At 46.6% G+C, this 16,759-nt stretch overlaps 3 protein-coding genes across 22 annotated transcripts in view; 1 reads left to right on the forward strand and 2 right to left on the reverse strand.

Annotated features, from left to right (window-relative positions):
- ZNF565 (zinc finger protein 565) overlaps positions 1-15,881 on the reverse strand; it is a 38,786-nt gene extending 22,905 nt beyond the window's left edge. Inside the window, exon 1 of one of the 3 annotated variants that reach the window (XM_050769070.1) lies at positions 15,685-15,881. The gene's annotated coding sequence lies outside the window, so the exon portion shown is untranslated. Of the gene's footprint in view, positions 1-15,418; positions 15,501-15,684 lie in introns of those variants that run through there. The other 2 variants (XM_050769069.1, XM_050769071.1) reach the window with 2 other exon arrangements.
- The window catches only part of LOC126942129 (60S ribosomal protein L37-like), a 303,593-nt gene that overhangs the window by 122,785 nt on the left and 164,049 nt on the right, over positions 1-16,759 (reverse strand). The window lies entirely within an intron of this gene.
- ZNF146 (zinc finger protein 146) overlaps positions 15,870-16,759 on the forward strand; it is a 28,830-nt gene continuing 27,940 nt past the window's right edge. For 4 of the 11 annotated variants that reach the window (XM_050769267.1, XM_050769266.1, XM_050769265.1 and 1 more), the window contains exon 1: positions 15,896-15,993. The gene's annotated coding sequence lies outside the window, so the exon portion shown is untranslated. Of the gene's footprint in view, positions 15,994-16,759 lie in introns of all 11 variants that reach the window. The other 7 variants (XM_050769268.1, XM_050769272.1, XM_050769270.1 and 4 more) reach the window with 5 other exon arrangements.

Genomic DNA, 16,759 nt, shown 5'->3' on the forward strand with positions numbered 1-16,759 from the left:
AATGGCGTAAACCCGGGAGGCGGAGCTTGCAGTGAGCTGAGATCGGGCCACTGCACTCCAGCCTGGGCGACAGAGCGACACTCCGTCTCAAAAAAAAAAAAAAAAAAAGAAAAAAAAAAAGAACTACGGAGTTGGCCAGGCGTGGTGGCTCACGCCTGTAATCCTAGCACCTTGGGAGGCTGAGGCACGAGAATTGCTCAAACCTGAAAGGTGGAGGTTGCAGTGAGCGGAGACTGTGCCACTGCACTCCAGCCTGGGCGACAGAGCGAGACTTGGTCTCAAAACAAACAAACAAAATACAAAACAAAACAAAACTGCAGAGTTAACAAAACCCAGTCTCTTCCTAAACAGTAAGGAACCTAAAAGCAGAAAGATGGTTTCAAAGTAGATGTACTGTAGCACTGACACAGAACCCAGGCACTACCAAGGGAGGGATTACGGCAGACACAGTTCTCCATCTTGTTGATGCTAAACTTGGCCCTAGATGGGGCCTAGAAGGCTCCCACCTGCTCCAAATTACAGCAAGGATATTACAACTCACACTCACTTGATGCATAAGGATGAGGACAGTACCATCAGGCTAGGAACACAGACCATCTATGCAGGCCAAATCTTGAGTAAAAGACATCCCTAAACAGTCTTCTAGCTTCTCCAGGCTCAACAGGCAAAACCTCCTGGGCATCTCACTGGCTCCACTTCCTCCTTCCAAGTCCAAAATGGGACTACACCATGCATACTATAGGCTTTGTCAATGCCTCCAGCCCCAGTTCGACTGACCAGACAGAAGCAAGAAAGCCCCACTAATACAGGCCTCTTGTTTGCATATCCACACATCCAGAGTACTGCCCTCCATGGGAACTCAATTTCTAGAAGCCTCTTGGCCCAGCACTCTTTATTTCTCATCTGAGCCCTCCCTACTGCATTTTTTTTTTTTTTTTTTTTTAAGACTAGACAGCCGGGCGCAGTGGCTCACACCTGTAATTCCAGCACTTTGGGAGGCCAAGGTGGGTGGATCACCCGAGGTCGGGAGTTCGAGACTTGCCTAACCAACATGGAGAAACCCCATCTCAACTAAAAGTACAAAAAATTGGCAGGGCGTGGTGGTGCATGCCTGTAATCTCAGCTACTCAGGAGGCTGAGGCAGGAGAATTGCTTGAACCCGAGAGGCACAGGTTGTGGTGAGCTGAGATCGCACCATTACAGTCCAGCCTGGGCTACAAAAGTAAAACTCTGTCTCACAAAAAACAAAATAAAACAAAACAAAAGACAAGTAGAGTAGTGAGAAGAGGGGGAAGAGAACAAGGAGTTCAATTCATAACTGACTGTGAACAATCAATGGAGATAACTCACTACCTTCCGACCATCTACTGCTTTTCTGCAGAACATCACGTCCCCATTGACTGTGAGGCTGGCAGTTGCTGAGTCTGAAGTCCTGTGAATGGTCTACGTCTCAAAGGAATGAGAAGTCAGAGTTTTAAGGAGGGTTTTTTTTTTTCCCTTTTGAGACAGGGTCTCACTCTGTTGCCCAGGCTGGAGTGCAGAGGTGCAATCTCAGCTCACTGCAACCTCTGCCTCCCAGGTTCAAGTGATTCTCCTGCCTCAACCTCCTGAGTAGCTGGGAGTGCAGGTACACGCCACCATGCCCAGCTGAATTTTTGTATTTTTAGTAGAGACACGGTTTCACCATGTTGGCCAGGCTGGTCTTGAACTCCTTGCCTCAAGTGATCCGCCCACCCTGGCCTCCCAAAGTGTTGGGATTAGCGGGGTATGAGCCACTGTGCCTGGCCTAACAAGGGTATTAAATCTGATCTAATTAGAGGTGCAAGAAGCTTCCCATAGGGGGTGGGTCAAAAGAAATACTTTTTTTTTTTTTTTGAAATGGGGTTTCACTCTGTCACCCAGGCTGGAGTGCAGCGGCACGATCTCGGATCACTGCAAGCTCTGCCTCCCAGACTCAAGTGATCCTTCCACCTCAGCCTCCCAACTAGCTAGGATCACAGGCATGCACCACCACACCTGGCTAATTTTTGCATTTTTGGTACAGATATGGTTTTGCCATGTTGGCCAGGCTGGTCTTGAACTCCTGAGCTCAAGTGATCTGCCTACCTCGGCCTCCAAAAGTGCTGGGATTACAGATGTGAGCTACCGAGCCCAGCTAAGGAAGACTAACTTAATCGATGGGGATGGTGTCAAGAAAACTTTTCCGTAAAATGTAGAATAGGAATTGGGTTCTGAAATCTCAGGGAGGTTTAATAGGCAGAAAAGGGACAGAGAATATTGTGAGCACAGTGAAATGCAATGGCAAAAACACTGGACTGAAAGCGAATGGTGTGTTTGGGAGACTGAGAATGATTTGGAATGAGTTGTGTAGTTTGCGGAAATGTCTAGATAAGTGCTGTCCAACAGGATGTTCTGTGAGGATGGAAATCTTCAAAACCGCGCTGTAAATATTGTAGTCATAGGTGGCTACTGAGCATATGAAATGTGGCTAGTATGGCTGAGAAACTAAAGTTTTTATTTGATTTTAATTAATCTAAATTTAAATTTAATTAGCTCTAGAATCTAGAGGCAGATAATGCTGGAGATAACATCAGGGGTTAGAAAATGAAGGTGTACGGGCTGGGCGCAGTCGCTCACGCCTGTCATCCCAGCACTCTGGGAGGCCGAGGTGGGCCAATCACCTGAGGTCAGGAGTTCGAGACCAGGCTGGCCAACATGATGAAACCCCCTCTCTACTAAAAATATAAAAATTAGCCAGGCATGGTGGTGCATGCCTGTATCCAGCTACTTGGGAGGCTGAGGCAGGAGAATTGCTTGAACGAACCTGGGAGGCGGAGGTTGTAGTGAGCCAAGATCACGCCACTCCACTCCAGCCTGGGCCACAGAGCGAGATTCTGTTTCAAAAAAAAAAAAAAAGAGCCGGGCGCGGTGGCTCAAACCTGTAATCCCAGCACTTTGGGAGGCCGAGACGGGTGGATCACGAGGTCGGGAGATCGAGACCATCCTGGCTAACATGGTGAAACCCCGTCTCTACTAAAAAAAATACAAAAAACTAGCCGGGCGAGGTGGCGGGCGCCTGTAGTCCCAGCTACTCGGGAGGCTGAGGCAGGAGGATGGCGTAAACCCAGGAGGCGGAGCTTGCAGTGAGCTGAGATCGGGCCACTGCACTCCAGCCTGGGCGACAGAGCGACACTCCGTCTCAAAAAAAAAAAAAAAAAAAAGAAAAGAAAATGAAGGTGTATGAATGAAAAAACTGTGAGGGCAAGGACCAGTGGGTCTCATCATCACTCTAACCAGTACTTGCCACAGTGTCTTGAGAACACAGGTGACCAATAAATATAGGCTGAATACATAAAAGTTAGGTTCTTTGGGAAGCTGAGGTGTGTGGATCGCTTAAAAGCCCAGGAATCTGAAACCACCCTGGGTAACATAGTGAGCCCTCATCTCTATCTTTCAAAAAAGGTAGGTTTTGGCTGGGCGCGGTGGCTCAAGCCTGTAATCCCAGCACTTTGGGAGGCCGAGACGGGCGGATCACGAGGTCAGGAGATGGAGACCATCCTGGCTAACACAGTGAAACCCCGTCTCTACTAAAAAATACAAAAAAAAACTAGTCGGGTGTGGTGGCGGGCGCCGGTAGTCCCAGCTACTTGGGAGGCTGAGGCAGGAGAATGGCATAAACCCGGGAGGCGGAGCTTGCAGTGAGCTGAGATCCAGCCACTGCACTCCAACCTGGGCGACAGAGCAAGACTCCTCTCAAAAAAAAAAAAAAAAAAAAAAAAAAAAAAAGGTAGGTTTTCAGCCGGGCACGGTGGCCCACGCCTGTAATCCCAGCACTTTGGGAGGCCGAGGCTGGTGGATCACCTGAAATCAGGAGTTTGAGACCAGCCTGGCCAACATGGCGAAACCCCGTCTCTACCAAAAATACAAAAATTAGCTACTCGGAAGGCTGAGGCAGGGAGAATCGCTTGAATTCGGGAGGCAGAGGTTGCAGTGAGCCGAGATCATGCCATTGCACTCCAACCTGGGGAACAGAGTGAGACTCTGTCTCCAAAAAAAAAAAAAAGAAATAAATAAAAAGTAGGTTTTCACTTATTAATGAAATGGAAGGCAACCTAAGAATTTAAAGATGGGGCTGGGCGCGGTGGCTCACGCCTGTAATCCCAGCACTTTGGGAGGCCGAGGCGGGCGGATCACAAGGTCAGGAGATCGAGACCACAGTGAAACCCCGTCTCTACTAAAAATACAAAAAATTAGCCGGGCGCGGTGGCGGGCACCTGTAGTCCCAGCTACTCAGGAGGCTGAGGCAGGAGAATGGCGTGAACCCAGGAGGCGGAGCTTGCAGTGAGCCGAGATCGCGCCACTGCACTCCAACCTGGGCGACAGCCTGAGACTACGTCTCAAAAAAAAAAAAAAAAAAAAAAAAAGAATTTAAAGATGGACGTGACAGGACCAATATGGCCAGGTTATTTTGGAGAGGTGTAACCTTGGAGTCAGAAAGATTGAGAGGTGCTTGTACTTTTTCAGGCAAACAAAGAGGGCCTGATCCAGGACACTGACAGTAGAAAGGAGGAGGGAGATAAATTCAAAATGTAGATTAGATGAAATCAACAGTTTCTGGCATCTGATAGATATGGAGGCAGAGAAAAGGAAGTCAGAATTCTTTCATATTTACTGGGCTCCTATCTCAACTGGCACTGTTCTAGGCACGAGGAAATAAAGTAATTCAAGTCCCAGTTGATCTCATATTCTGTGTTTTTTTTTTTTTTTTTTTTTTTTGAGACAGAATCTCGCTCTGTCACCCAGGCTGCAGTGCAGTGATGAGCTCTCGGCTCACTGCAACCCCCACCTCCCAGGTTCAAGCAATTCTTTTGCCTCAGCCTCCCAAGTAGCTGGAATTACAAGCGTGCACCATCATGCTCTGCTAATTTTTATAACTTTTGTAGAGACGGGGTCTTGCCTTGTTGGCCAGGCTGGTCTTCAACTCCTGACCTCAAGTGATCTGCCCACTTCAGCCTCCCAAAGTGCTGGGATTACAGGTGCGAGCCACTGTGTTTGGCTGGATCTTACATCCTATGGGAAGAGACAACCAACAAACACTGATATACGGAGATAGATGGGACTGAGGGCTGGGCACAGTAGCTCACTCCTGTGATCTCAGCACTTTGAGGGGCCAAGGCAGGAGGATAACTTGAGGCCAGGAGCTCAAGATCAGCCTGGGCAGCAAAGTGAGGCCCCCCATCTCCACAAAAAATTTGAAGGAAAAAAAAAGAAAGAAAAAAGATGAGATGTGAGTGTTCGGGGTGGTATGGCATAGACATGATATTGACATTCCTGTTTATACATCAGGCGGGGCTGGGCACAGTGGCTCATGCCTGTAATCCCGGCACTTTGGGAGGGCGAGGCACACGGATCACTTGAGGTCAGAAGTTCTAGGCCAGCCTGGCCAACGTGGTGAAATCTCATCTCTACTAAAAATACAAAAAATTAGCTGGGTGTGGTGGCGCACGCCTGTAATCCCAGCTACTCGGGAGGCTGAGGTGAGAGAATCACTTGAACCCAGAAGGAAGAGGTTGTAGTGAGCTGATATTGTGCCACTGCACTCCAACCTGGGCAACAGAGTGAGACTGTCACAAACAACAACAAAACAACAACAACAACAAATGTCTATATATATATTATATATCAGGTGGTAAATGTCCTACAGATAAAAACAAAGAAGATTAAGGGGAGAGGGAGTTTTGGAGGAAGAGAGGGTGGTCTGAGAAGGTGACTGGTAAGCACAGCCTGAATGGATGAGTGAGCAATGCAGGTATCTGGGGAAGTGCATTCCTCGCACCAGGAGCAGCAATTGCAAGGGTCTGAAGACAGAAGCAGGCTTTCCTTGATCAACAAGAGGAAGGAGACAAGGGCAGCTGGGATGGAATGTGTGAGAGGAAGAGGGTCAGAGAGAAAGCTAGAAGTCAGATCACACGGAGCTTGGAAGCCACTGTAAGAACTTTGGATTTTATTCTTGAGGAAAACAGGAAGGTACTAAACTTTTAAAGCCAAGGAATGGCATAATCTGGTTTATATTTAAAAGGGGCAGGGCACAGTGGCTCATGCCTGTATTCCTGGCACTTTGGAAGGTCAAAGCAGGGAGATCACTTGAGGCCAGGAGTTCGAGACCAGCCTGGCCAATAGAAGCCCTGTTTCTACTAAAAATACAAAAGTTAGCTGGGTATGGTGGTAAGCACCTGTAATCCTAGTTACTTGGGAGGCTGAGGCATGAGCATTGTTTGAAGCCAGGAGGCAGAGGTTGCAGTGAGCCAAGATCGTGCCACTGATGCCAGCCTGGGCGAAAGAGCAAGACTCCGTCTCAAAAAAAAAAAAAAAAAGTAAATAAATAAAATAAAATAAATTTTCAGAAAAATAGCAATAATTTTTGATAAATGTGCAAAGGGTATATACATGGGAAATTCACTAAAAAATAAAGTGACCCACCAACCTACCAAACATTCTTTTTTTTTTTTTTTTTTTTTTTTTTTTTTTTGAGACGGAGTCTCACGCTGTCACCCAGGCTGGAGTGCAGTGGCCGGATCTCAGCTCACTGCAAGCTCCGCCTCCCGGGTTCACGCCATTCTCCTGCCTCCGCCTCCCGAGTAGCTGGGACTACAGGCGTCCGCCACCTCGGCCGGCTAGTTTTTTGTATTTTTTAGTAGAGACGGGGTTTCACCCTGTTAACCAGGATGGTCTCGATCTCCTGACCTCGTGATCCGCCCGTCTCGGCCTCCCAAAGTGCTGGGATTACAGGCTTGAGCCACCGCGCCCGGCCTCATTCTTTTTTTTTTTGAGACGGAGTCTCGCGCTGTGTCACCTAGGCTGGAGTGCAGTGGCGCGATCTCGGCTCACTGCAAGCTCCGCCTCCCAGGTTCACGCCATTCTCCTGCCTCAGCCTCCGAGTAGCTGGGACTACAGGCGCCCGCCACGACGCCCGGCTAGTTTTTTGTATTTTTAGTAGAGACGGGGTTTCACCATGTTAGCCAGGATGGTCTCGATCTCCTGACCTCGTGATCCACCCACCTCGGCCTCCCAAAGTGCTGGGATTACAGGCTTGAGCCACCGCGCCCGGCCCTACCAAACATTCTTAAACCTCCTTAGTAATGAAGGGAATGAATGTTAAAAGCAATAAGGAAATACTATTTTATAGTTATCAATTTGGCAAAGATTTAAAAGATGGATGATATTCCACACTAGTATGATGTGAGGAAATGGACACAGGCGGTAAGCTATTGCTGGTGTCAACTTCCAACAAGGCAACGTTAGTAGAAATTAAACCACACATGCCCTTGATCAAGCAATTCCAAGTCTGAAATCCTATCCTAAATATTAACATGTGTGTGGAGTATATGATGGAGACACAGTTGGCAATGAAACAGTGAATTTAAAGAAAACTTCAATATCTAGGAAAGAAGATTAAATAAATAAGTAAACTATAGTGTATCTATATAGTGGAAACACTGTCACCATAAACAAAATGATACATATCTTTATTTGTTGATGTAATGATGTAAAATAAATAACATTAGGTGAAAAATGTAGGTTATAAAACAGCAAGTGTAGTGTAATCCTATTCTTAAAGGAAAAATATACATATGTACGCATGTATAGCTTGTGTATATGTAGCATAGAACACAGACTAAAAGGATTTTCAATTAAATTTTAAATTTGTCTCTAGGTTATATAGTAAATGGGGGATCTTTGTTTTTTCCTGTATTTTCAAGTTTTTCCCTAAAGGGCATGCGTGCACGTGTGTGTGCGTGTGTGTGTGTGTTTGAGACCAGGTCTCACTTTGGTGGAGTGCAGAGGCATGATCTCAGTTCACTGCAACCTCTACCTTCCAGGTTCAAGCAATTCTCCTGCCTCAGTCTCCGAAGTAGCTGGGATTACAGGTGTGCACCACCACACCTGACTAATTTTTGTAGTTTTAGTGGAGATGGGTTTTCACCATGTTGGCCAGGTTGGTCTCGAACTCCTAGACTCAAGTGATCCACCCGCCTCTGCCTCCCAAAGTGTTAGGATTACAAGTGTGAGCCACTGTACCTGGCAAGCATATATTCTATAATGATAAGTAATACAATTAATCCTCAACAGGGGGGTGGGTTATAAAAGGAGCTATGAATGGAGTGATTCATGAGTAGCAGTGAGGTACCTTTGGGAACCTGCATACTGAAGGGGAGCTTGATTTTCTCCGTGCTAAAGCTTTTGAGGGGCGTGTCCTGGCTCACGCAGAGGAGGTGACCTTTCATCTGAAAGGCTTCCAGCTTCCTCATTCCCCTCGCTCACTTGTGCACAGGCTCCTTGTCAACCCTCTCTCCACAGTCTAGGGACGTCCTCCTTGCTCCAAAAAGAAATCACATCTAATTTACAGAAGCAACTTCCTACGTATAGAAAAAGAAATGGGTTGGCTGGGCGCAGTGGCTCATGCCTGTAATCCCAGCACTATAGGAGGCCTAAGTGGGCGGATCACGAGGTCAAGAAATCGAGACCATCCTGGCCAACATGGTGAAACCCGGTTTCTACTAAAAATAGAAAAATTAGCCACGTGCAGTGGTGCATGCCTGTAGTCCCAGCCACCCGGGAGGCTGAGGCAGGAGAATCACTTGAACCCAGGAGGCGGGGGTTGCAGTGAGCCGAGATCATGGTACTATACTTCAGCCAGGCACAAGACTCTGTCTCAAAAAAACAAAACAAAACAAATGACAACAACAACAAACAAACAAAGAAAAAAAAAAAAAAAAAAAGAAAAAGAAATGGGTCTTAGCCAGTGTGGTAGGCATTACTAATGTTTCACCATTATCCAGTTTTGGGCACATAGAAAATGACATTTTCCAGCCCCTTGCACTTAGGTAGGGCCATGCACTGCTTTAGCCAGTTAAATCTCAGCTGAGGTGATGACTGTCACTTCAGTTGAAGGCACCGGAAAGAATTGCAAAAACTCTGCAATTCTGCACAGTTTTTCTCTTCGTGCATGTGGTGATCATCTGTGTTTCAGATGATGCAGCCAAGGGTGGCGGACTTTCTTTGGTGTGGAACCCTGTCTCTGCTGATCCTCACTGGACATGCACATGAGCAGAAATAAAATGTTATTCTGTAAGCCACTGAGATTCACGGGTTGTTTGCCACCACAGCATAACTTAGCCTGTCCTAACCAGTACACAAATTAGGCTATACTTTGACTAGATAAAAATTCAGACTCAGACGCTTGGTCAATATGAGAAAGAGCAATTTTTAAAAAGAGGAAGCTTCAGAAATAACAGCAGAGCTGTCCAATTCCAGCTCCATATGTCTCAAAGGGATTTTTCACAAACCCACAGTGTGAAACAAAATGTGAATTGTGAGTTACAGGACAATTTTTTTTTTTTTTGCGGGGGGACAGGATCTCACTCTCACCCAGGCTGAAGGGCAGTGGCACAATCACAGCTTCAGCCTCCTGGGCTAAGGTGATTCTCCTGCTTCAGCCTCCCAAATAGCTGAGATCACAGGCACGCCACTACACCTGGCTAATTTTTAAATATTTTGTAAAGACAGGATCTCAATATGTTGCCTAGTCTGGTCTTGAACTCCTGGCCTTAAGTGATCCTCCCACCTCAGCCTCCTAAAGTGCTGGGATTGCAGGTGTAAGTCCCTGTGCCCAGCCTACAAGTTGATTCTGACCCAGCAAAACCATGCTGTTTTAGAGCTCCAACATCAAAACTTTGTACAAATCCTTCTGGAAAGTTGAGCCATCTCTACACCAGCTAGTAAAATTTGAAGCTGTATACCTAAATGTTCCCTTTCTCTGCAATTCACAGACATTCTTTAGGGCCCAGGATCCCACATCACAAGGGCCTGGGCTGGGGGGCTGGGAGAAGTTGGCCAAGTTATGGGAGCTAGACAGGTACAGGAATCTCCATCTTAACCTTAGTAATCTCTTCCTGAAAAAGCAACCACTCTGAGTAAAAACTCGAACCAAAAGCCTTTTTCCCAGCGTTTTTATTTTTATTTTTTTGAGATAGGGTCTCATTCTGTCACTCAGGCTAGAGTGCAGTGGCATGATCACAGCTCATTGCAACCTTGACCTCCCAGACTCAAGAGATCCTCCTACCTCAGCCTTCCAAATAGCTGGGACTACAGGTGTGCATCACCACGTCTGGCTAGTTTTTAATTTTTTGTAGAGATGAGGTTTCATCATGTTGCCCAGGCTGGCCTCAAACTCCTGGGCTCAAACAATTCTCCCACCTCGACCTCTCATAGTGCCAAGATTACAGGAGTGAGCCACTGCACCCTAAAATGGTAAATTCTTTCCTACGTTTATTTAACCATAAAACCAAAAAAGTAACAATATTGGTTACTGAAATAGGTAAGTGGGAACTGGGCAGAAAGAATGGGGGCTGGGTACAGTGGCTCATGCCTATAATCCCAGCACTTTGGGAGGCCGAGGCAGGCGGCAACGGGGTGAAACCCCATTTCCACAAAAACACAAAAATTAGCCGGGCATGATGGTGGATGCCTGTAATCCCAGGCACTCGGGAGGCTGAGGTGGGAAAATTGCTTGAACCCGAGAGGTGGAGGTTGCTGTGAGCCGAGATTGGGCCATTGCACTCCAGCCTGGGTCACAGAGCAGGACCCTGTCTCAAAAAAAAAAAAAACAAAAAAGCAAAAACCAAAAAACAAACAAACAAACAAAAAACAATGGGCAATGGCATGGGAGAGAAGAAATAATGGAGGAGTGACTCAGTAAATCCTTTTGTCTGATTCTGACTTTTAGAACAATGTGATTGTTTCACATACTCTGAAAAATCATTTAACTCAACCAGGATGTGTGGGGAACCCAAAATAAAATACAAACAGTAACACATGAACAATCTATATTACACATAAATATTATGAATACAAAGGGTTTAGGGAAGAAAGTAGTTTCAGAAAACTGTATTTTCACTATATACTGTAAGACTAAAGACAAAAAGAACTGCATGGTATGTGGAGGTCAGCAATTCTTAAATTACTTTTTATACAGGACTGAGCAAATAAATAAAACATATTACGGTTCATGTGAGCCACAATTTTCAAGGTCGAAGAAAGGAGTTACAAAAAGGAAAATGGAGGCAAGACATGATGGTTCACATCTATAATCCCAGAACTTTGGGATGCCGAGGAAGGAGCATCACTTGAGGTCAGGAGCTCGAGACCAGCCTGGGCAAATAGTGGGACCCTTGTCTCCACAAAAAAATTTAAAATTATATTTTAAAAAAAGGAAATGGAGGCCGGGCGTGGTGGCTCATGCCTGTAATTACAGCACTTTGGGAGGTAGAGGCGGGAGGATCACCTGAGGTCAGGAGTTTGAGACCAGCCTGACCACCATGGCAAAAACCCGTCTCTACTACAAATACAAAAAAACATTAGCTGAGTGTGGTGGCGGGCGCCTGTAGTCCCAGCTACTCAGGAGGCTGAGGCAGGAGAATGGCGCAAACCCGGGAGGTGGAGCTTGCAGTGAGCTGAGATCCGGCCACTGCACTCCAGCCCGGGCTACAGAGCAAGACTCCGTCTCAAAAAAAAAAAAAAAAGGAAATGGAGAGAAGTCGAGAATGAACCCTGTAGTGTTGCACTGAAATTGGAGATACTATATGAACTCATGAATTATTTCTATATACATACATATAAACATATTTCATAGCTGAGAGGACCTGGAAGCAATGAAATCTCAGAAGCAACAAGATATCTAACCTTGGTTTCAAAAAATCTTTTTTTTTTTTTTTTTTTTTTTTTTTGAGACAGGGTCTTGTTTCATCACCCAGGCTGGAATGCAGTGGTATAATCTTGGCTTGCTGCAACCTCTGCCTCCCCGGCTCAACCAATCCTCCTGCCTCAACCTCCTGAGTAGCTGGGACTACAGGTACTTGCCAACACACCTGGCTAAAAAAAATCATTTTCTAATAAAAGGAACCAATAGTCCCTGGGAAATTTGTAGATTCCAGGACTGGGGCAGGGAAAGTACCATATCAATGTGGAACACCTTGCAGTGCCAGAAAATAAATAATAAAAATAATAAATAAAGAGGCCACATTGAAAGGACACAGGAATCAATTAGAAGGGGCTCCCAGTGGCCAAATGTGTGATAATTTCAGCGAAAAAATGATAGCAATGAATATATAACCTATAGAATAAAAAATTATAACCTACAGAAGAAATTCCAGTCTATACTTACAGAAATAATTTAGTAAATAAATAAATGGGGAAGAAGAAAAATATCTTTCTAACAGTAAGATTCTAATGAATAAGGCCGGGTAAGGTGCCTCACGCCTGTAATACCAGCATTTTGGGAGGCCAAGGTGGGCAGATCACCTGAGATCAGGAGTTCAGGACCAGCCTGTCCAACACAGTGAAAATCCATCTCTACTAAAAATACAATTATTAGCTGGGCATGGTGGCACATGCCTGTAATCCCAGCTACTTGGGAGGCTGACGCAGGAGAATCGCTTGAACCCAGGAGGCAGAGGCTGCAGTGAGCCTAGATCGTGCCACTGCATTCCCGGGCTGGGCAACAAGAGCCAAACTCCATCTCACACACACACATACACACACACAAAAAAAAAAAATTAAAAAAAAAATCTAATTGATAAACATAGAAGGGATGATGGAAACAAACCAAAAAACCCCACAATTTGACAAATAGCTGGTAACAACTTTTTCAGGCAAGCGTCATTGATGGATAAGACTAATAACGAAAGTAGGATAAGAAACGGGATATTCACATAGGCTTAAAGTATTTCTTCATGAGACATGTATCAATTATAATGGGAAAAACAGTGACTTTGCAGCAGAGAAATCTGGCAATCACCATCTTAACCAAGCGGTTAAAATTAATACCACTCATAGTGTAACAAATTGACCTCGTGGGTCCCTGGCATGATGCACTCAGAAGGGTACATCGCTTTTGGAGTATTCTTGCCCCAAAGGCAGAATCTGAATTTAATCAACAGGAAATATCAGATAATCCCAAAGAGAGGAACATTCTACACTACAGACTCTACAAAATAAATGATCAACATGGTGAAACCCCGTCTGTATTAAAAATACAAAAAATTGGCTGGGTGTGTCAAAGGAGTTACAAAAAGGAAAATGGAGACCAGACATGGTGGTTCACATCTCTAATCCCAGCACTTTGGAATGCTGAGGCAGGAGGATCACTTGAGGCCAGGAGTTCGGACCAGCCTGGCCAACATGGTGAAACCCCATCTCTACTAAAATTATAAAAAGTCAGCTGGGTGTGGCGGCACATGCCTGTAATCTCAGCTTCTCAGGAAGCTGAGGCAGAAGAATCGCTTGAGCCCGGGAGGCGGAAGTTGCAGTGAGCTATCACAGCACTACACTCCAGCCTGGGTGACACAGCAGGACTCCATCTCAAAAAAAAAAAAAAAAAAAAAAAAAAAAAAGAAAAGAAAGAAAAAAACAAGAGTAAATGGGAATTCTATTTTTGTAACATTTTAAAGTATTAAATTAATTCAAAATGAAAAGCAAAGAAAAAAATTTAAAAGAACATTAGGTATGTAGGGAGCAGAGAGGACATAGGCCTTTCAGTGCATCTCCAAGGCATCCAGTAAATTACTCCTATGGCAAATACTGGAGACCAGGTTACTTTGGTGGGGGTGAGGGTGATGGTGCGGTGGTTCTGAAGTTTCAGAAGAGGGAAAGAAAAGCATGTCCTGAAAAACAAGAAGGATTTCAGGGAAATAGAATAAAACCTGATGTACTTGAACTTGGCACCTTTCTTGGAGAAGGGTTAAGAGAAAGGAATCATGAACAACCAGGTCATTTTTGAACCATCATCCCCCTTCCCTACCACACAGGGGAGTGTGGTCAGAGAAGACCAGGCAGTTGCCTAAATCCAGTGTCACTCAGAAAGGCTGAGGTCACTACTGTCCAGGACCAGAATCTGTCCTAACTTCAAAGGTTCTGCATGGGTCAAGCACTAGAGTCACTAGCACACTTTGTGCTGCACATATAGTTAGTGTCACACAAACATAACCACAAATCCACCCTTTTATATTTTCGAGACAGGGTCTCGCTCTGTCACCCATGCTGGAGTGCAGTGGCTCAAACACAGCTCACTACAGCCTTGACCTCTCAAGTTCGAGATCCTCCCACTTCAGCTTCCTGGGTAGCTGGGACCACAGGCGCGGGCCACCACACTCAGATAATTTTTAATTTTTTTTGAGATGAAGTCTTGCTCTTGTCCCCCAGGCTAGAGTGCGATGGTGCCATCTTGGCTCACTGCAACCTCTGCCTCCTGGGTTCAAGCGATTCTCCCACCTCAGCCCCTGAACAGCTGGGATTACAGGCGTCTGCCACCACACTCAGCTAATTTTTGTACTTTTAGTAGAGATGGGGTTTTATCATGTTGGCCAGGCTGGTCTAGATCGCCTGACCGCACGTGATTCACCCACCTCGGCCTCCCAAAGTGCTGGGATTACAAGCGTGAGCCACTAAGCCCGGCCTTTAATTTTTTTTTTGTACAGGCCAGGCTGGTCTTGAACTCCTGGGCTCAAGTGATTCTCCCACCTCGGCCTCCCAAAGTGCTGATGTGAGCCACCAAACCTGGCCCTACATTCACTCTTGAGACACACAGTACACAATCACAGACTCACTTTCACCTCCATATCTTTCCAGTCACAATACCTCTACAGTCACAATCACATACCCGCTAAGACACACCTAGTCACACAATCTACTCTCCACTGTGATACACAGTCACTCCCATATAGTCACAAGTCCCACACACCAACACCCACAAATTCCTCATGTAGTCACAATCACACACCCACTCAGGGGACATACGCCATCACTGGTACTTTACGGCACCCAGTCACAACTGAACTTTCACTGTGGACATACACACAGTCACACTCACACAAGCAGTGGCACCCCACTCCTGCATACACAGCACCACTCATCCCCCTGCCACACACACACCAAGGGACACAGGAACCCACAAGCGGCGTCACCGCATAGTCACAGGCACAGACAACCAAAACCACGCATAAACCTTGGAGACATGAATCACAACCGCACACCCGCAGTGGTCACACAGTCACAACTGTACTCACACCCCAGGAACAGGGCGAACAGGCCACATCTACAACGGGGACACACGCAGTGTCACCCCCGGTCACAAGGACCCTGCACCCCACTACTCACTATCACATATGGTTACAAAAAAACCACCAGACAGACACCCTGGAGACAGGCGGTTACACCTGCACAGTTGCAGACACCCACACCCGGCCATACAGTCACAAAGACACATTCAGAACCGCGCATCCGCAGCCCGCTCCCGCCTGCGCGCACAGATCCGAGGCTCCGGACACGCCCCGGCCCCGCCCAGGACTCCCAGACCCCTCACCTTCTGCCTCCCCTGGTCGCGTCCGGGTCCTTGCGGAGCTAACAAGCTCGCCACGACGTCAAGAACGACGTAACGTCAGGCCGCTGTGGGCTCTGGGAATTGTAGTCCAGAGCCACATCGGCCAGAGACAAAATGGCGTTCTCTTATTTCTGAGTCGGGGCCTGGCCCGTTTTGACATTTTTGCGCCCGCGAGGCTTCGGAGAGGGCGTCGCCACTCCAGCCCCTCCAGCAAGCTTGAAGTTATCTAACGCTAAAGGACTACTTACCTCAAGAGCTCCATCGTCACAGAAGGAGGCAGCCAGGTTCGCGGGGGGAGGGGAGGAGACAGAGAGTCGACCAGTAAAGCCTCAAGGGAAATGTAGTCCAAGGCCCGAGAAGCGGCGTTGCTGGTAATAGAAGGTAATTCAGTACCAGCCTGGGCCTGGCCGCGGTGACCGAGGCGGGCCGCGCCGCGGAGACTTCTGGGAGTGCTTCCTCGCCTTCGGAGTGCGCAAGCGTAGCGCACCGAGTGGACATTTTGGTCTTTGTCCGCGGGTCAGTACGGCCCCTGGGTCCACGTGGCGCCAAAGTAGGAGGTGGGATCTGGGCGTCTCGGGTCGGTCGGACCGGGGAGGTTAAAGGGGAGGATTCCTGATCTTTAGGGGCGCGGCGGGAGGGCAGGGAGTGGGTCTAAGAGCTTCTGGCCTACGTGCAGGGCGGAGGTGGGGGCCTCTGAGGCGGGTTTGAGCCAGTGTGACCCTGAGTTTGTCCGCAAAGTTTGACCCGATGCTTGGGATTGTTGAGTGAATGTGAAACCGGGTGTGGGATTGTGTGTGATTGTGCCTAAGAGGGAGATGTAGGAGACCAACATTGAGGTATAAGGTTTGAGCTGCACTTCCCTTGTGGAAAGTGCTGATAATTATAACGGTGCCATCTTCCTGGAGCGTCTTTTTTACTTGAAAATGGAAGGGGTGGAAAAGCTAAGTGTTGAATAATTTAAAAACGAGTTTTTATATAAAAGCATTTATTTTTAATTGGAGTGGAATGCAAATCACCGTGACTTTTTTTTTTTTTTTAAACGAGTGTTTCAGAAGAACTTTTGTTTCGGGGCGCCTGCTTCAAACTGTTCAAATCCCTAAATCTTTGGGGTGTTTTAATAGGGCTGTTAAGCAGAGCCCTAGGTTAAATAACATTGTACACTTTAAGAAGCAATGCCATATAACAGCGCCCAGGATGAGGGAGTCAAAGGTTTTAGGTTAGGCACAGTTATCCTCATTTTTTGAAGAAAGCTTAATTGTTGCTGTGTTTATCTATGAGTCTGGACTAAATCCTAGGTGTCTTAATTTCTTAGTGAGTCGAGGC

The sequence above is a fragment of the Macaca thibetana genome, chromosome 19, assembly GCF_024542745.1.
Source record: "Macaca thibetana thibetana isolate TM-01 chromosome 19, ASM2454274v1, whole genome shotgun sequence".
Taxonomy (NCBI): Eukaryota; Metazoa; Chordata; class Mammalia; order Primates; family Cercopithecidae; genus Macaca; species Macaca thibetana.